This window comes from Ranitomeya imitator, chromosome 1 (genome assembly GCF_032444005.1).
Source record: "Ranitomeya imitator isolate aRanImi1 chromosome 1, aRanImi1.pri, whole genome shotgun sequence".
Taxonomy (NCBI): domain Eukaryota; kingdom Metazoa; phylum Chordata; class Amphibia; order Anura; family Dendrobatidae; genus Ranitomeya; species Ranitomeya imitator.
The window spans coordinates 442,571,370-442,592,518 of record NC_091282.1 but is presented as its reverse complement, the minus strand read 5'-3'; positions in this window follow the sequence as shown (position 1 = coordinate 442,592,518).

The following is a 21,149-nucleotide window of genomic DNA, read 5'->3' as shown; positions in this document are numbered from 1 at the left end:
ACAATTACGTACCTCAGGGTCACCAACAGACGTTCCTCAGCAGGAATTGCTCTACGGAGTTTTGTGTCATGCTTTGTAATGGATCCTCGGACACGTTGCAGCAAGTCATCAAAACTCTGTTCAGACATCCTTGTGTAGTCAAAAAACTTCTGAGGGTTTGTACGCAGATTGGTGTATAATGAGTGGTAGCAACAATGACATCTTCTCAGTCTTTGTCCTCTTCTTTCTTCTTGACAAGCAAAAGCAAAGGCAAGAGCCAATTTCAATTGTAAATCCAGATTAGAATAGAAGCTCTCCATGTCACGATCCATCTTGCAGCAGGATACAGCATCAAAAGAAGAGGATTTCCTTAGTACAGTGTGTCTATATATATATAGAAATCCCATGAGACACGCCCATTGGGTGTCTGATGTCAAGGAAAAGCTACTGGAAAACATTGGAAATATCGAACGCATGCGCATAAACACCACAAATGCATGCAAAAATGCATGCAAACACATGCACACGCAGCTTTTTTTGGCATCATGCGTAAGATTATGCTGATAAAATCTCTGCGTAAGCATACGTTTGCATGCGTTTTTCCATGCGTTTACGCTGTGGATTCAAACGCTAATGTGAACCTAGCCTAAGATCCAGGAAATAAGAGGAATAAACTGACCCTTGGGGTAAGTTCACACAGGGCGTTTTTGCTGCGTTTTTTATGCTAATTTTCAGCTGCTTTTTACAGTACCAGCAAAGCCTATGAGATTTTCAGAAATCTCATGCACACGCATTGGTTTTTTTGTTTGATCAGTATTTTGTGCTTTGCTGCGCTTTTTGGACATAGAGCATGTCACTTCTTTCAGCGTTTTTGCTGCATTTTTTCACCCATTGACTTGAATGGGTGTTGAAAAAATGCAGCAAAAACACAGGTATTATTATTTGCTGCGTGCTACAGGTTCTCAATCAGTTATGGTAGAGATGGAGAGTTAGAGAAAACTCTCTTTCTGTATTATCTCTTTCACACATCAGATTATTTTTGGTAAGTGTGCTAGCCATAATTTTTGCACCTACCGTACTGTATATCCTGGACCCATTACAGTGAATATGCTTTTTCACTCTTTTTTTTTTTTTTGTGGTAAAAACAAAACTAAGACATATCCTACTGTGATCCATGTTGCTGGTCAAGTTTGGCAGTACAAGTCAGTGAAAGAAACAAATAAAACACAAATGCGCTGTCCATATTTTACTGTGGAACATTTTAACGACTTATAATGCACATTTTTCATCAAAAGTCAAAAATGGAATGTATGATTCAGACACTCAGGAGCTGAATAAGTGCGCAGCGGCTCCCAATGACCCCACGTAATACAATGTTATTTTTGCTTTCTAACTCTTCATTTATGCAGAATTGAGCAGTCTGTATTTCATTATGCTTGGGCCATTTACTGTATTTCTATGTCTTTAGAATAGAAGGTAATTTTTGCCTTTTTGTGCCCCTGGTTACGTTTTCAAGCTAAGACAGGATAAAATATTTACATGTGCCACAACCTAATTTATTTAGTTATTCATTTTTTTCAGTAAATTTTCATAACCAGTCAATACAAAACCAACACCAGAAAAGTAATCCTTTTGGGATGGGAAGGATACTGGTTACTTCTAATTGAAAAATAATGGTTTGCCAGGCACAAACTATCCAATTGGGTGGTCTGTTTATGGGGGTAACCGATTCCTTCCCAATTCTCCTGGTGCATTAGGCAGTGAATTAATAGTGTCGGTGGTGTCAATTTGGAGGAGAGATAGCAATGTTGGCTGATGCTAAGCTCCAGTGATGATCATTTAAACGTGTCTGTCAGATATCTCCATTACTAGTGCTTTAATAAAGTGTTACAAAAAAAAAATACATTGTTTAATAAAACAAAACAACACTACCCTACAGCATCCCCTTTGACCATTTTATTAACCAACTAGATTTCATGTTGGTCCAACGTAGTTCATGAAATACATGACATCCAAATAGTTTTACGAAAAAAATATAATATATATATATATATATATATATATATATATATACATATATATATAAATATCTAATATTTAGTTTCCCATGCTTCATTTCAAAGAAGCATGCCCAAACGTGTATCATCTTAATATCATCATATTATTTAGCCTTGTGTACTTACAATTGTTCTTTTCGCCCTTCTACCCAGTTATTTCCTTTGCTTTTCAATAGGTCATTATCATATCACATTATCAAAAACAGATGAGTGATCAAATGAAAATGTCCCTGGCGGGGGAGGAGGAGTTGAAGAAGGTGATGACTCATGCAGGGAAAAGACTTCCTGTTTCTAGATAGATCAAAGAAAAGAGAATATATTACTGGGTAGAAAGGCAAAATGAGCAATTGGAAGTACACAGTGCCATATAATACGATGACTGCAATATTTTAAGAGGATAAAAACTTTGATGGGAGTGCTTCTTTAATGTTCAGAGTGCTTCCCTTTTTGATGCAGACTTTTTCCTGTTTTATTTTTGTATTACTGGATGGTGGGCTCCAAGAATGATATTCTGTGGTGGGCCTTGTGTTGTCCAGTCTGACACTGCTTGTAGAAAATTGATAAAGTAGCAAGCTGACCCCCATTCACACACACACACACACACAGGCTGAGCCTAGCAGCTGCAGCTTTTGACATGTAAAAGCTTCAGAATAGTGCTTAGAAAGTAAATAAATGCTGTAATTTATACATTATTAGTAAGGTAATCTCTGCCCAGTTTTCCTTGCAGTAGTACTCCAAATCTGCCACTCTTTTTTGATTTGGAAGTGTGGTGGTGAGGGTCACTGTTGTGCTGAAAAGTGAAATTTATCTTCAGCTTTTTAGCAGAAGGCTAAAAGGTTTTTTTGCAAAACTGACTCATATTTGGATCTGTTCATAATCCCCTCCACCTTGACTAAGGCCCAAGTTCCACGTGCTGAAATATTGCCCAAAAGCATAACGCTACCTCCACCATGCTTCACTGTAGGTATTTTGTTCTTTTGGTCATGTATAGCTTTAGCCAAACATACAGTACCTTTTGGAATTATGGCCAAAAAGTTCACCCATGGACTCATTAGACCATAGCACATTTTCCAGCATGAATTTGGCAGACTTTATCTAGGTTTTGGCAAAACATACTGTAGCTGAGCTTAGATGTTTTTCTTTGTAAGAAAAGGTTTCCATCTTGCCACTCTACCCCTACAGGTCAGACATATGAAGAATATCAGAGACTGTTGAGGCGTATAAGTGCCAAGATGGCTGAAAGTCAATGTGTCAGAGCATACTTACAGCGACCACTAACTCCATAGCCCATGGACAAAAAGTGATAAGGCAACGTAAGATGTAAATTTATAAAAAGTTATATCTTTATTATAAACAAAAAACAAAGATAAAAGGAGAGACCAAAAACAGTGACAGGGCTAAAAGAAAACCTCCGTAGGGAAGGATCAAATAGTATGACGGACGCAAATACTCTGTTAAATCACTGGCAGTATATAGTACAAAAATACATAAAAATATGCTAATGCTCAAATATTGAAATAACTGCGAGTGATCCAACAACAAGTATATAACACAGGCGGATACTCAATCTCCTCAGTCCACTTGCCGATACGAGACTATAATATAATATATACATATACAATGTCATAGGTGTACTAAATGGAAAACTGAAAAAATATAAGTCAAAGCCAAAAAAACGGTCATAAACGAAATACAAACGCGGTACTATAGTATACAAAAAAAAAGGGGGTACAAATACCACAATATTAATACCGCAGTTATATCGCAATGATAGATGAGCCAGTGGCAATATAGATAAACCTAGTGGCTAGACAAACATCAGTACCGGCAAATAAATCCGGCCACAGACAAAGTCCAAGCGCAAGTGCCGGCAAGTAGGCAAAAGTATAGGAGAGCTTACCGCTAAAGTAAGATGCGTCCGGTGTCCTTCCCGCCTGCCCGACGGGCGCCGTTTCGCTGCTCGCTTCTTCCGGGGGCGTGTGCGGAGAGGGGTGCCGACGCTGTATTTAAGTGCCAGGAGAGGGCGTGATAAGAGGTGCCTCCCGGCTGGTAGGCGCATGTGTCAGGGCAGTTACTCCCCCGAGTCGAAAAATGACTTCCGGGAGATGCCTAGGTGGAACGCTGTGACACGCACAGCGGTCACCTGATAGACATCCCGGAAGTCACAGGAGACTGGACCCAGCGCATGCGCACACCGGGAGACAACCAAATGAATGGAGATAATAAAAATACCGTCTGCCACTGCAAGTAACTAAATAAATGACGAAGCGAAGAAATAATAACGGGGCGATTATAAGGTGACAATTTGTGAAATTATATAACTCGACAAAAATAACAAGGAAGACACATTATGATGTGTGTTAATATATTGACAAAATATTGAAAAGATTATTATTATAATAGATAAATAATATTAATGTTATAACTAGTGAGCTGGGGAACATATAATACAAATAAATCCCTACAACAACATATAAAAACATAAATATAAAGTACATGTGATACAATAGTATAATTAGTAATAAATTGGTGTCAATGTATCAAAGAACAATGCGTTCTAATAATTCCCCCTATAATACTATATCCAAGGATGTGCAAAACTACTATCTGGCAGGAACCAAAAGAAAAAATAACAAAAAATAACAAGATTAGCACAAATATCAGACAAATATTATAAAAATATGTATATACAGTGGGGCAAAAAAGTATTTAGTCAGTCAGCAATAGTGCAAGTTCCACCACTTAAAAAGATGAGAGGCGTCTGTAATTTACATCATAGGTAGACCTCAACTATGGGAGACAAACTGAGAAAAAAATATCCAGAAAATCACATTGTCTGTTTTTTTAACAATTTATTTGCATATTATGGTGGAAAATAAGTATTTGGTCAGAAACAAACAATCAAGATTTCTGGCTCTCACAGACCTGTAACTTCTTCTTTAAGAGTCTCCTCTTTCCTCCACTCATTACCTGTAGTAATGGCACCTGTTTAAACTTGTTATCAGTATAAAAAGACACCTGTGCACACCCTCAAACAGTCTGACTCCAAACTCCACTATGGTGAAGACCAAAGAGCTGTCAAAGGACACCAGAAACAAAATTGTAGCCCTGCACCAGGCTGGGAAGACTGAATCTGCAATAGCCAACCAGCTTGGAGTGAAGAAATCAACAGTGGGAGCAATAATTAGAAAATGGAAGACATACAAGACCACTGATAATCTCCCTCGATCTGGGGCTCCACGCAAAATCCCACCCCGTGGGGTCAGAATGATCACAAGAACGGTGAGCAAAAATCCCAGAATCACGCGGGGGGACCTAGTGAATGAACTGCAGAGAGCTGGGACCAATGTAACAAGGCCTACCATAAGTAACACATTACGCCACCATGGACTCAGATCCTGCAGTGCCAGACGTGTCCCACTGCTTAAGCCAGTACATGTCCGGGCCCGTCTGAAGTTTGCTAGAGAGCATTTGGATGATCCAGAGGAGTTTTGGGAGAATGTCCTATGGTCTGATGAAACCAAACTGGAACTGTTTGGTAGAAACTCAACTTGTCGTGTTTGGAGGAAAAAGAATACTGAGTTACATCCATCAAACACCATACCTACTGTAAAGCATGGTGGTGTAAACATCATGCTTTGGGGCTGTTTCTCTGCAATGGGGCCAGGACGACTGATCCGGGTACATGAAAGAATGAATGGGGCCATGTATCGTGAGATTTTGAGTGCAAACCTCCTTCCATCAGCAAGGGCATTGAAGATGAAACGTGGCTGGGTCTTTCAACATGACAATGATCCAAAGCACACCGCCAGGGCAACGAAGGAGTGGCTTCGTAAGAAGCATTTCAAGGTCCTGGAGTGGCCTAGCCAGTCTCCAGATCTCATAGTAACATAGTAACATAGTAACATAGTTAGTAAGGCCGAAAAAAGACATTTGTCCATCCAGTTCAGCCTATATTCCATCATAATAAATACCCAGATCTACGTCCTTCTACAGAACCTAATAATTGTATGATACAATATTGTTCTGCTCCAGGAAGACATCCAGGCCTCTCTTGAACCCCTCGACTGAGTTCGCCATCACCACCTCCTCAGGCAAGCAATTCCAGATTCTCACTGCCCTAACAGTAAAGAATCCTCTTCTATGTTGGTGGAAAAACCTTCTCTCCTCCAGACGCAAAGAATGCCCCCTTGTGCCCGTCACCTTCCTTGGTATAAACAGATCCTCAGCGAGATATTTGTATTGTCCCCTTATATACTTATACATGGTTATTAGATCGCCCCTCAGTCGTCTTTTTTCTAGACTAAATAATCCTAATTTCGCTAATCTATCTGGGTATTGTAGTTCTCCCATCCCCTTTATTAATTTTGTTGCCCTCCTTTGTACTTTCTCTAGTTCCATTGTATCCTTCCTGAGCACCGGTGCCCAAAACTGGACACAGTACTCCATGTGCGGTCTAACTAGGGATTTGTACAGAGGCAGTATAATGCTCTCATCATGTGTATCCAGACCTCTTTTAATGCACCCCATGATCCTGTTTGCCTTGGCAGCTGCTGCCTGGCACTGGCTGCTCCAGGTAAGTTTATCATTAACTAGGATCCCCAAGTCCTTCTCCCTGTCAGATTTACCCAGTGGTTTCCCGTTCAGTGTGTAATGGTGATATTGATTCCCTCTTCCCATGTGTATAACCTTACATTTATCATTGTTAAACCTCATCTGCCACCTTTCAGCCCAAGTTTCCAACTTATCCAGATCCATCTGTAGCAGAATACTATCTTCTCTTGTATTAACTGCTTTACATAGTTTTGTATCATCTGCAAATATCGATATTTTACTGTGTAAACCTTCTACCAGATCATTAATGAATATGTTGAAGAGAACAGGTCCCAATACCGACCCCTGCGGTACCCCACTGGTCACAGCGACCCAGTTAGAGACTATACCATTTATAACCACCCTCTGCTTTCTATCACTAAGCCAGTTACTAACCCATTTACACACATTTTCCCCCAGACTAAGCATTCTCATTTTGTGTACCAACCTCTTGTGCGGCACGGTATCAAACGCTTTGGAAAAATCGAGATATACCACGTCCAATGACTCACCGTGGTCCAGCCTATAGCTTACCGCTTCATAAAAACTGATTAGATTGGTTTGACAGGAGCGATTTCCCATAAACCCATGCTGATATGGAGTTAAACAGTTATTCTCATTGAGATAATCCAGAATAACATCCCTCAGAAACCCTTCAAATATTTTACCAACAATAGAGGTTAGACTTACTGGCCTATAATTTCCAGGTTCACTTTTAGAGCCCTTTTTGAATATTGGCACCACATTTGCTATGCGCCAGTCCTGCGGAACAGACCCTGTCGCTATAGAGTCACTAAAAATAAGAAATAATGGTTTATCTATTACATTACTTAGTTCTCTTAGTACTCGTGGGTGTATGCCATCCGGACCCGGAGATTTATCTATTTTAATCTTATTTAGCCGGTTTCGCACCTCTTCTTGGGTTAGATTGGTGACCCTTAATATAGGGTTTTCATTGTTTCTTGGGATTTCACCTAGCATTTCATTTTCCACCGTGAATACCGTGGAGAAGAAGGTGTTTAATATGTTAGCTTTTTCCTCGTCATCTACAACCATTCTTTCCTCACTATTTTTTAAGGGGCCTACATTTTCAGTTTTTATTCTTTTACTATTGATATAGTTGAAGAACAGTTTGGGATTAGTTTTACTCTCCTTAGCAATGTGCTTCTCTGTTTCCTTTTTGGCAGCTTTAATTAGTTTTTTAGATAAAGTATTTTTCTCCCTATAGTTTTTTAGAGCTTCAATGGTGCCATCCTGCTTTAGTAGTGCAAATGCTTTCTTTTTACTGTTAATTGCCTGTCTTACTTCTTTGTTTAGCCACATTGGGTTTTTCCTATTTCTAGTCCTTTTATTCCCACAAGGTATAAACCGCTTACACTGCCTATTTAGGATGTTCTTAAACATTTCCCATTTCCCATCTCAACCCTATAGAAAACCTTTGGAGGGAGTTGAAAGTCCGTGTTGCCAAGCGAAAAGCCAAAAACATCACTGCTCTAGAGGAGATCTGCATGGAGGAGTGGGCCAACATACCAACAACAGTGTGTGGCAACCTTGTGAAGACTTACAGAAAACGTTTGACCTCTGTCATTGCCAACAAAGGATATATTACAAATTATTGAGATGAAATTTTGTTTCTGACCAAATACTTATTTTCCACCATAATATGCAAATAAAATGTTAAAAAAAACAGACAATGTGATTTTCTGGATTTTTTTTTCTCAGTTTGTCTCCCATAGTTGAGGTCTACCTATGATGTAAATTACAGACACCTCTCATCTTTTTAAGTGGTGGAACTTGCACTATTGCTGACTGACTAAATACTTTTTTGCCCCACTGTATATATATATATATATATATATCAGTGAGACACATATATATATATATCTTTATATTTCATATAGATCTAGATAGCAGAATAGCTGATAGTTCAATTGTCGACATCTGTAACTTCATTACAGAACCCGACAGGATGTGAGACACGGTTTACATACAGTAAATCATTGCATATCCGTTAGATTTTTATATATCCCTGACTAATAATGTTAATAGTGTGTGTGTAAAATTTTGGAGCTCTAGGTGTTAAATTAAAGGATTAATGCACGGAAAAAACTGGCGTGAGCTCCCGTGCAATTTTCTCCACCAGAGAGAAAAGGCTAGTGACTGAGGGCAAATATTAATAGCCTAGAGAGGGACCATTGTTATTGGCCCCCTGGCTAAAAAAATCTGCCCCTTGCCACCCCAGAAAAGGCGCCTATTTTGGGACTTAGCCTCTCTCTTCCCATTGCCTTGTGGAGGTGGTATATGGGGTAATAAGGGGTTAATGTCACTTTGCTATTGAAAGGTGACATTAAGCCTGGTTAATAATGGAGAGGTGTCAATAAGACACCTATCCATTATTAATCCAATAGTATGAAAGTGGATTGCGCCCATGGGCAAGAGGTACTCGGTACCGGGTCCTTTGGTTCTCAAGAGGGATGTCACGGTGGCTGACTCGGTCCATGGCCCTTGGGTTGTCCGTGTAAAAATGGGAAAGGTCTTTAAAGGGATAATGTTCATGACGCCACCTGTGGTATTCGGTCAGGGTGACCGACGCTGCTTTAAGGGGTCTGCTGGGGTGATGTTATGGCAGCTAGATGGTATACCTTCCCACAGGTGAAGTATGTCCCCAGGGCTTCCCAGTGTGTAGATTATGGATGGTGAATGGTGTAAGGCGCAGTGAAGAATGAGGACACAAGGTTGCAGTCTCTTTACCTTTTGCTGAAGGCTTCAGCATCCACAGTCCAGAGCACAGATCACAGGGCAGGCAGAGTCCGGCTAGTTTGGAGGCAAATCCAGAGTCCCCTTATCCAGGTGGAAATCAGTAGCCTTCCTCTAGCGCCTGGGTGTTGTAGTACCTTATTGCTGAGCCTCCCATAAGGTCCTCCCAACTGTGGTAGATGTTCTAGATGTTATGTCTCTCTCTGTCCCCCAGATGGATAGAACAAACCCGTATGACCGGTGGCATGAGGCTTTTTAAAGGGGCTCAAGCACGCCCCAGCCTCTCGTGGGTGCCACCTTGCCTCCTGGGTATGGGGCGGATTAGTAACATAGAATTAGCTGTCCTGCCGGTCTCTGGAGCAAGGCATAAAGGACTGTTGCTCCCTTGGTGTTCCGGCTACTGGGATCCTGCGCCTCAGAAGGAGGCAGCCTGTGCAGGGCAGAACTCCTTCTGATTTCTACTCCTTTTGCTATGACTTCCTTCTCACTCTGTACAATACAGTTCTCTGTTCGTGTCCTTTCTTAGGAACTGCCGCACGTGGGGCAGGCGCAGCTCCGTGTCCTTCGGTCTAGGCCTCTGACAGGATCCCACCCCTGTCAGGGACCAACTACCTGAGCCGAAGCTCAGCCAGCAACTGCCTAACTTCCAATCCAGACCACCAGTTTTACCTAATTGTGAAGAGTGCCCTAATAAATAGGAGCATAGCTCCCCCTGGCGGACTGGAGTATGAAATGTGTTGTATGCTTGTGGTACCTGGTAAAGAGATCTCCTTTATTGCCTCCAAACGTAACATCACTCCCCCTAGAGGAGAATGATATTACAACAACGACCAGGACCCTGGGGCTCTGCAAAAGGGTTAAAAATACACACACATTAAGAATAAAGTCTTTTAATAAAATGATGAAACATTCAGGTTTAACATCTTTATTGCACTCCGCTGACATCACTTAGGCTGTGCTGACTCTCCGCCTGACATGGTGAACTTGACAGTGTGGGAAAATGTTCAGAAACTTTCCCACGCTGCAGAGTTCATGTCCGGTCAGGCGGGGAGCCTGCGTAGGCAGCTTTTCATTCATTCTTCAGTGGTTTACAGCCTGGACGGTAGCATTAGCACTGCTCGGGGTTGTAAACTATTTAACCCCTTGAGATGGATTGCAGCATGGGACTTGACTGTACGATGGACAGTAAGGGATATTGTTATTGTTTGTTTATTTTGCATTTTTATACAGAATAACGAGGGATTCGCTTGGATTGACAGTGCAATAAAGATGTTAAACCTGTGTGTATAATTATTTCATTAAAAGACTTTATTCTTAATGTGTGGCCAGGGGGGGCCAACAACAATTGTCCCTATCTAGGCTATTAATATTTGCCCTCAGGCACTGGCTTTCCCTCTCTGGTGGAGAAAATTGCGCGGAGCCTACGCCAGCTTTTTCCGTGAATTAATCCTTTAATTTAACACCTACAGCTCCAAAATTTTAAACAAACACTACTAACATTATTAGTCAGGGACATATATAAATCTAACGGATATGCAATGATATACTGTATGCAAACCATGTCTCATATCCTGTTGGGTTCTGCAATGATTTTACAGAACCCGACAATTGAATTATCAGCTATTCTGCTATCTAACTCTCTATGAAATATAAAGATATATATGTGTGTCTACCTATACTATGTGTAGACATTTATTCTATCTATTCTATTGTAAGTTGTCAGTGTGATTTTAAATTACACCGCACTGAATTGCCAGCTTTTCTATAGGACACCAATGCGTATTTCTCGCAGGTCACACTGATTGTCCGTGTGGTGTGCTAGTTTTTCTTGCACTCATAGACTTTCATTGGCATATTTCGGGCGTAATACGGTGACAATCACAGCATGCTACAATTTCCTCCGCACGTATAATACGGCCGAGAAAACAACGGATGATGGGAGCTGTCTATAGTTTAACATTGGTCCTGTGACTCCCGCCTTAAAGTGGTCATACCTCCATGGTTAGCAAAATCGAGGCTCTAAAATGCCCAATCAGAATGCAGCAGTGGCCACCATGACTTCAATCATTATCTATAGTATTTCCATAGATAGGCCCCTCAGCTGTTTCCACTAATCCTATACAGAATGAACACTGAAGCAACGCGCATGCGCAGCCTCTGCTCTGTTCTGAAGGGTTTTTTTAGAGTTCTTTAATTCAGGATTCATGGAGGTTCCAGTGGTCAGATCCTGAATTAACTGCAAGTTATTACTTATTGCATGCTTTGAATAGATAATGTAACTTTTAAATTAGGGGATTTAAAGGGAACATGTAACCAGAAATTACGCTATTAGCCTGAAATTATGGGGTTAATCTGCAGGTTAATAACATTATTAACATGCCCGACTCCCCCACTTACCTAAATGCTATGGGGAGAAAATTAACGTTAATCCCTCGGGCAGCGCTCGGGTTTCAGTCACGGGGACGGTGTTGGCGTTGTTCAGTCTCTGCTCTGAGAATGCATGCAGAGCAGTGGCTGTAACCGTGCCCATTCACAGTACGGTACACTGAGGCTCCGGGGGCAGGGCCGCCATCAGTACCCGGCGCACCCAGGCAAGTGCCGAGGCCCTGGCGATATGGGGGGCCCATTCACGGTACGGTACACTGAGGTTCTGGGGGGCCCCTGCAGGGCAGGCGTTAGGGGCAGGCAGCTCTTTAGGGCCCCTGCTCCCCAGGGTCCCTCAGCTAGCAGCACATCATGCAGCCGCTATGGGGCCCCTGTGAGACAGGGGGCCCGCCTGCCGCCAGTACCGACTCCTTGCCACCGCCGCATTGAACTATACTAGCATCTGCCGGTACAGTTCAAAGCAATGATGGAGGAGAGAACGTCAGCTGACGCTACCTCTCCCATCATTCCCAGCTCTGCCTCTGATACTGCGGGTGCGCAATGACGTCGTCGCACACTCACTGTCTGCAAGACAGTGCAACCGCTGAGATAGGAGCAGGGAACAGCGTGGCGCGGGCATGAGTAGAAGTGAGGAGTGTGGGGTTTTTTTGTTTTTTTTTACTATAACAGTGAGGACTGGACTGTGGGGCCATTCTCGGAGGTGGGAGATGCGGGCTGTGCTATATACTACATGGCTGTACTATATGCTACGTGGACTGTGTTATATGCTACGTGGACTGTGCTATATACTACGTGGCTGTGCTATATGCCATGTGGGCTGTGTTATATACTAAATGGCTGTGTTATATACTACATGGGCTGTTATATACTACATGGCTGTGTTATATGCTACATGGGCTGTGTTATATACTACATGGCTGTGCTATATACTACATAGCTGTGTTATATACTACATGGGATGTATTATATACTACGCAGCTGTGCTATATACTATGTGGGCTGTGTTATATACTACGTGGCTGTGCTGTACACTACATGGCTGTTTGATATACTATGTGGCTGTGCTATATACTACATGGCTGTGTTATATACTACGTGGCTGTATTATATACTACGTGGCTGTGCTATATAATACTTGGGCTGTGTTATATACTACGTGGCTCTGTTATGTACTACGTGGCTGTGCTATATACTGCATGGCTGTGTTATATAATACGTGGGCTGTGTTATATACTACAGCATTACAGCATTCTGTAATGCTGTAGATAAGCCACCGATGTATCCTGAAAGATGAGAAAAAGAGGTTAGATTATACTCACCCAGGGGCGGTCCTGCTGCGGTCAGGTCCGGTCTGGGGCCTCCCATCTTCTTACGATGACTTCCTGTTCTTGTATTCATGCTGCAGGAAAGGTCAGAGAGGCCAGGCACCTGCGCACTGCAGTACTTTGCTCTGCCCTCAACAGGGCAGACTAAGTAAGCCTGCGCCGGAGCCACAGCGTGAAGACCAGAAGAGGACGTCATCCTATGAAGATGGGAGGCCTCGGACCGGACTGCGATGACCATCGGATCAGACCGCCCACCCAGGTGAGTATAATCTAACCTCTTTTCGCATCTTTCAGGATACATCGGGGACTGATCTACAGAATGCTGTAGATAAGCCCCTGATGCCGGTGGGCTTAGCTCACCTTCGATTTTGTGGGTGACAGGTTCCCTTTAAAGGGGGCCCACTGAGACTCTTTCGCCCGGGGCCCTCAAAAACCTGGAGCCGGCCTTGCCCCGACCCTTACTGACTCCACGTTGGTGCCCGCTGTCATTAAGGGCAGGGGACACAGTTACAGCCCCCGCTCTGTATTTTCAGAGTGGTGTCTGGACCGCCATAGCCCCAGTGACTGTGTGAGGTGGCCAGGCTGGTAGTCAGGCAAGGAGCTGTTGTTTCGGCACACCCTGGCACCCTGCAAAGAAAATAAAATGTCCTGTCTGTCATGTGGTTTGTGTACAGTACATATTACTCACTTGTGGATTGGAGATCTCCTCATATTGCATGGTCTCGGTTCCAGATGTCACCACATATTGACTGACAGACTCCAAGTCCATTTTTAACATTTAAACTTTACTCAACAAGTTCAGATCAGTCACAGATACTGCACAGTAATTTTCACTGATAACAGTTCCTTCCAGTTGTGCAGTCCCTTGCTCTCCTGGCAATCCCTGAAACTTACCATCTGGTACCACAACTTTCCGACTTCCCAAGCTAGATCTTGCTTAGGGATCCCCGCCCGTTTTCCCCTCTGAGGGTGAAATAAAGGATGGCCCTTCCATACCTTTTCAAGACAGTAGACGCCCGGCGCGCACAGGTCCAGAGTGACGGCTGTGCTGCATCTGATTAGGACGGAAAGACCCACCTCCGGGAACATTTCAGGGTATGAGGGGGCACATTTTATAAACATTTATTTCAGCGTGTGCAGGCATCATAACTAAAAGAGCCACCTTGTCAGAATGCAGCATTTGTGCTGCACAAGGTGGCTCTTTTAGTTACAAATGCCTGAGGGGGTTCCCTTGAACTAATAAGTAAATGAACAGGTGAGTAGAAAGTACTGCGTGGTTTTAGGTAAAGAATCTTTCATTCAGTTGTTCACCGGAGTTGTGGATTCCTCCCCAAAATCTGCTGCCCCAAAGGGGTTTTTCCTAACTCGGAAAACCCATGTTCACCAGTTGCCATTTGTTTTTCAAAAACTAAATGTCCTTTACTTACCATCCCCATGTCCAGCTCTGAGTCTCAGCCACTGCTTCCAGTGTTTCTTGTTGTCTGCAGTGCTGTTTTCACGTTACCAGTGCTACAAGGTGGTGACCGCACCTTGATAAAGAGGCGAAACGCGCGTCGGTGGCGGCATGGGTACGTGTCCTGACTTGGCACAGTATGGGTAAGCACACTTGTGAGCATTTAACCAGGTCTTATTTATGATGTAGCGCGCTATTTATTACATTAAGTCTGACACTTGTTGTTCACGATTAATCACTGTTCAGACCTTATGTTTTTTTCTTGCGGCACTTTAGCTTTTCTTGCCCATAATTAGTAAGATCATCTTTGTCAGGACATACTGCCCAAAACTTTTTCCTGATCCTAGTCAATGTATATGTGTATATGTTATTTATGTATTCTAATAAATTTATACTTTGTGATTATATTGGACTACATCTCCATTTTTTCTGATGTTATATAGCAAATAACTGTGCTCAGCGTCTCTGCCCAAGTAGACAGCATGAACTGCTAATGCTGAGATCCCTGATTGGCTGCCATGCTGTCAACGTAACCAATAAGTGTTTATCAAATATGTGGTTTTTTTAGGGTGGGCATCATAGGAGTACAAAGATGGTGGCAACAATGGCTGTGGAGTTAAAGTTGTGGAGTCGGAGTCAGTGTACATGTTGGTGGAGTCCGAGTCGGTATAAAATGGACTGACTCCAACTCTTAAAATATATCAAAAATAATTTTTTTAAAATAGCGTGGGGTCCCCCAACTTTTGACAACCAGCCAAGCTGAAGCAGACAGATGGGGGCTGGCATTCTCAGACTGTAAGGGGTCACGGATATTGGTACCCCTCAGCCTAAAAATATCAGATACAGCTGCCCAAAAAAGGCACATCTATTATATGTGCCAATTCTGGCGTTTTGCATTTTCACAAAGGTGACAGGAGAAAATGGACGTCAAAATTTGTTGTGCAATCTTTCCTGAGTATGCTGATACCCCATATGTGGGGGAAAACTACTGTTTTAGTGCTCAGAAAAGAAGGAGTTTTGGAATGCAGACATTGATGGAATGGTCTACGGATGCCATGTCACATTTGTAGAGCCCCTGATATGCCTAAACAGTGGACACCCCCACAAGTGACCCCATTTTGGAAACCAGACCTCTAAAAGAATTTATCTAAATGTGGTGAACAGTGAAGATGAAAAAACAATTTTTTTTCCCACAAAAATGTTGTTTTAGCCTCAATTTTTTCATTTTACACAAAGGTAATAGAAGAAAATGGACCCCAAAATGTGTTGTGCAATTTCTCCTGAGTACACCAATACCCCATATGTGCTAAAAAACTACTTTTAAGGCACAATGCAAAGCTCAGAAGAGAAGTAGCACCATATTGCAGTGCAGATTTTTATGCACTGGTTTGAGGGTGCCTTGTCACATTGGCAAAGCCCCTGAGGTATCAGAACAGCAGGACCCCAATAAGTGATCTCATTTTATAAACTACACCTCTCAGGTAATTCATCTAGGGGTGTAGTGATCATATTGACACTACAGGTGTGTCACAGAATTTTGTACCATTGGGCACTAAAGAAAAAATAATTGCATTTTTACCACCAAAATGTTGTTTTAGCCCCAGATTTTACATTTTCACACAGAGAAATGGTTAAAAATGGCACCAAAATTTGTCTCGCAATTTCTGCTGAATGTAGAAATAACTCATATGTGGCTGTAAAGTACTGCTTAGCTAAACGGGCAAGTTTCGCGAGGGACGGAGTGTTATTTGCCTCCTGGAATACAGATTGTCCTAGAATAGTTTGTGGACTCCATATACAGAGCCACCAAGTACTAGAAGAGCAGAATCCCCCCTCAAGTGACCCCATTTTGGAAATTATACCCATTTGGGAATTTATTTACAGGTGTAGTGACAATTTTGACTCCAATGGTGCTTTCCAGAAATAAGCAGCAGTGCATGTTGCAGAGTGAAAATTGCAAACTGTCATTGTAGTCCCCAGTACGTTGTAATACTCAGTACGTTGTAGTGCCCAATACATCGTAGTGTCCAGCTCATGCTTCTGGAGACACATACCCGTAAATTAGGAGGGCTTTCATCCCTACAGAAATTACAAACATGTGGAAGCTAAATGTGGTTTAGGCACACTGGAGCTCAGAAGGGAGGAGGGTATTTGGATTTGGGAGCGCAGAATTTGCTGAATTTCTTTTGGGGGGAGAGGATTAATTTTTCACATCCTTCTCACTAACAGTAACAAGGAAGCCCCTATATTTGCATTAAGAGATGACGGACCTGATAGAAGACTTGAATTGACCATTTTATTGGGAACATTTTACATAACGTTTGGGATCACATTTATCCTCAGCTCTATGTTGAGCACCTATATTGGGGTTTCCATCTAAATCTTAGAATAACATTATTCAGATGAAACCCCCGAGGGATCCATTCACTATGATGAGGCATCAGAGTTACTCAGGACTACGTTTGGCCTCTTTTAAGCGGTGTCCTTCTTCTGTTCAGAGGTGGTGGATCGGGCTTTTATGCATGCCTAAAAAGACGGACACCACTGGATCATAGGCCAGATGGCGTCCACAGTGCCTCCACCTGCCTCATTATAGGTAATCTTCCATCTGAATCACATATTTCAGAGATATACATGGAAACCCCGGTGTAAGCACTCAACCCAGAGCGCAGGAAAAATGTGAGCCGAGCCTTACTGTGATCTTTGGGAAACAAAATGAAAAAATCAACAGTAGGTGAACTGAAGAATGGGTTTTATTTATTTTTTACAATTTAACGGGATTTCTTTTTGCAGGACAAGTTGACGGTTTTATTGGTACCATTTTTAGTCACATGATATTTTTTTATAGCTTTATATTCTGATTTTTGGGAGGCAGAATGAACAAAAAACAGCAATTCAGAAATTGTTTTTTAAGGCTTTTCTTTATACCGTTCTGCGTTTGGTAAAATTATTAAGGCAGCTTTATTCTTTAGGTCAGTACAATTACAGCAATACCACATTTATGTAGATTTTTTTATGTTTTGGCAATTTTACGCAATAAAAAACTATTTTATAGAAAAAATAATTGTAATAGTGCATCGCTTTATTCTGAGAGCTATAACTTTTTTATTTTTCTGTTGATGGAGCTGTATGGCAACAACATAACATTTTCAGAGATACATTACTTATTTACATTTGTCTTTTTGATCGCGTTTTATTCCAATTTTTGTTCGGTGGTATGATGATAAAGCATCGCTTTTTGCCTCGTTTTATATATATATTTTTTTTCACGATGTTGACTAATGGTGTTAACTAGTGGGACAGTTTTATAGGTCAGGTCGTTACGGATGCAGCGATACCAAATCTGTGTACTTGTTTGCCTGTTTATTTTTTTAATACAAATTTTTATTTATAGGTACAATATAATTTTATTATTTTTTATTATTATTTTGTGATCTTTTTAAATTATTTTACAATGTTTTTCAGGAGTATTACTATGCTTTACAAACTGTCAGCTCTGCACTGGCACACAAACTTGATACACCATGCTCTGAGCATGGTATAACAAGTTTGCTAGCTTTGGTGATCCGGATGTCATCATGACAACATCTGGTCACCATTGCAAGAATCAGGGGCGCGGATTGATGGGCAGAGGGAGCTCCTTCTTTCTGCCTGTCTTCTAAATGCTCCGATCTATATCGATCGCTGCATTTAGGGGTTAAACTGATGGGAGCAGTACAGGCTGTTAGAATCAGCTGACACCTGGCAATGATCACCCGCGTACAGCCTCCTGTGTGCGGGCTATCACCATGACGTATATATATACTGCATCAATCAGGAAGTGCTTCCCGACCCTGACATATATACTGCAAATGTTGTGAAGGGGTTAAAGGGGTCAAGTTTTTAATGGAAACATACTGTATATTACAATCTATAATTGTTAGGTTTTGTTTACATCCGTTTGTGATGAGTTTGGCATACACAGTATATCACATACTTTCCAACATTTATGCCATTATGCCTATTTTCTTCAGGAGCAAAGCATATGCGCAAACTTTTTGGAATATTCATGGCTGTTGTACATTGGCATATCAGGAAAGGACGAAAACATAGGCATGTCTATTTTGTTTTTTATTTTATGAAAAAATAGTCTGCAATTATGATTCTTCACAGAAAAGTGTGCCAGGCCTCATATGCCCGATTCATCATGTATGTCACTTTTATTTTTTTTATTGATGTTTTTGTGCCAAAATCTTCAAAATGGCTCACGTGGTTTATGAATTTTGCACAAAATTAAAAATATGGTACTCTTTTTTTTTTTTGTCTTTAACATTTTTTACTCCTTTTTAGTGTAGAAAAGTCACATATTCTGCTAAAATATTGCAAAATGTGCCCCAAAATTTCAGTCACACATAAAAACACTTCAGGGTGTAACTGGAGTAAATTTGCCCAAAAAGTTTTGGACTTTAAGAAGTTGCAATTGATGAAGCAGCCAAAAAATCTTCTTGAAACACCAAGCCAATTCATGCCCAAACAAATCTAAAAAAAAAAGCAGTTGAACAGATAAATTATAGTTTTAAAAAAGGCATAAATTAAAAGAAGAATAAAGCACATATTAAAAATCTGCAAAAATTAAACATATAAATGTGCAATTACAATAATGAATCAGATCCTAGTCAAAGGCCGAATTTCATATGTATATGAATGTCCTGGACATCCTCTGAACAAACTGTGAACAGAGTCTTATGTGTACAATGTGAAAGAGTGGTAGTGCGCAGTAATCCATGGCGCAGCGCTTGAGGTTATGATGCCAAGGCTTAGCAAGCTCTCTAGCTATTACAGTAAAGGTACCTTCACACATAACGATTTCGTTAACGATATCGTTGCTTTTTGTGACGTAGCAACAATATCGTTAACTAAATCGTTATGCGTGACAGCGACCAACGATCAGGCCTCTGCTGGGAGATCATTGGTCGTTAGGGAATGATCAGGACCTTTACTGTCTTACACACACACAACAGGGAAGCTAAGCTGGGATTTAAGTCAGCAAACTGAGCATACTGGAGATGAATTGTTATGGTAGTCATTCAAGAGATAAATTACTAGGCAATTAAAATAACATTTTCACTTACACTTTGCATATAGATTAACATTCCGCCTATAAAAATAAAAGTTTAATTTAACCAGTGCTGCACAGAGCTGTATTAACATGTAGTTCCACTTTCTTTAGTGGAGAGCAATATTAATCTCAGCAGAAAAATATATGTTAGTATTTCTAGGCCATGACAGAATGCTCTTAATTATTAAGACTGATGCTCAGGCTCCGGCTAGAACACAAAACTCTTGTAATTTATAATTTTGCTTGTACATCAGGAAGAAAATTTGCATAGTGAATTTGTAGTTCATATGGAAGAGGTTTATGCTCTAATTTACAGAAAAAATATAGTTTTTTTACTATGTGGAAATGCATTACATAATTCTGTCATGTGACACTCAGCTACATAGTATTACTCCAGCAACAAAAAACAGGGGCACATTCATAAAATTATATCTACACTGAACTTCCAACACAAAAGAATATGAATATTATTATATGTAATATACCAAGAAGACACAATTTGATAGAAAATCAGTAAAACTTTATGTAGTGTCTTAGGTGTAAAAGTTTCTCCTGGTGGTGAGCGCCAAATTGGCATTGGTAGACCTTGCAATGCTCCCCTCGGAATTTAAATATGCTATTTGCGTTCTTTATTTAGTCTAATTTTTTAGCTTTTGAACTATGGAGACCCAAAATGGCATATATCTGCTATGAGTTCACTCTTTCTGTTCCATTGAAGCTATGGAGTGGCCCGCCCGTTCCCCAGACCTGAATCCGATTGAACACATCTGGGACATCATATCTCGCACCATCCACCACCGTCACGTTGCTCCACATATTGTGCAGGAGTTGGCGGATGCTTTAGTCCAGGTCTGGAAGGAGATCCCTCAGGAGACTATCCGCCGCCTCATCAGGAGCATGTCCAGGCATTGTAGGGAGATCATACAGGCACGTAGAGGCCACACACACTACTGAGCATCATTTCTTGTCTTGAGGCATTTCCACTGAAGTTGAATCAGCCTGTAACTTTATATTCCACTTTTATTTTGAGCATCATTCTAACTCCAGACCTCCGTGGGATATTAGTTGTGATTTACGTTGATCGTTTTTAGGTTTTATTGTTCTCAACACATTCCACTATGTAATGAATAAAGATTTACAACTGGGATATTTCATTCAGTGATATCTAGGATGTGGTATTTCAGTGTTCCCTTTATTTTTTTGAGCAGTGTATATTTTTTGGCGTTATTGTCCTGTTGCAGAATAAATTTGAAGAAAATCAGATAGTATTGCCTGGTGGATCAGTATCTGGCTTCATGTCTTTAGAAATGGGCTATGTTGAGGACCATAAACATAGTGTTTGGCCAATAAGACTTAGGTAAAAGCAGAAGATGTCACTTGGTAAGTATATTACTAGGGGCAGGGAACATGCATTAGTGGTACCACTCCAGGGGTGAAATAAAAACAAATGTACCAGAGTGGTGCCTTAATGATTGGCTGCAGCACCGTCGATGTGACTTCAG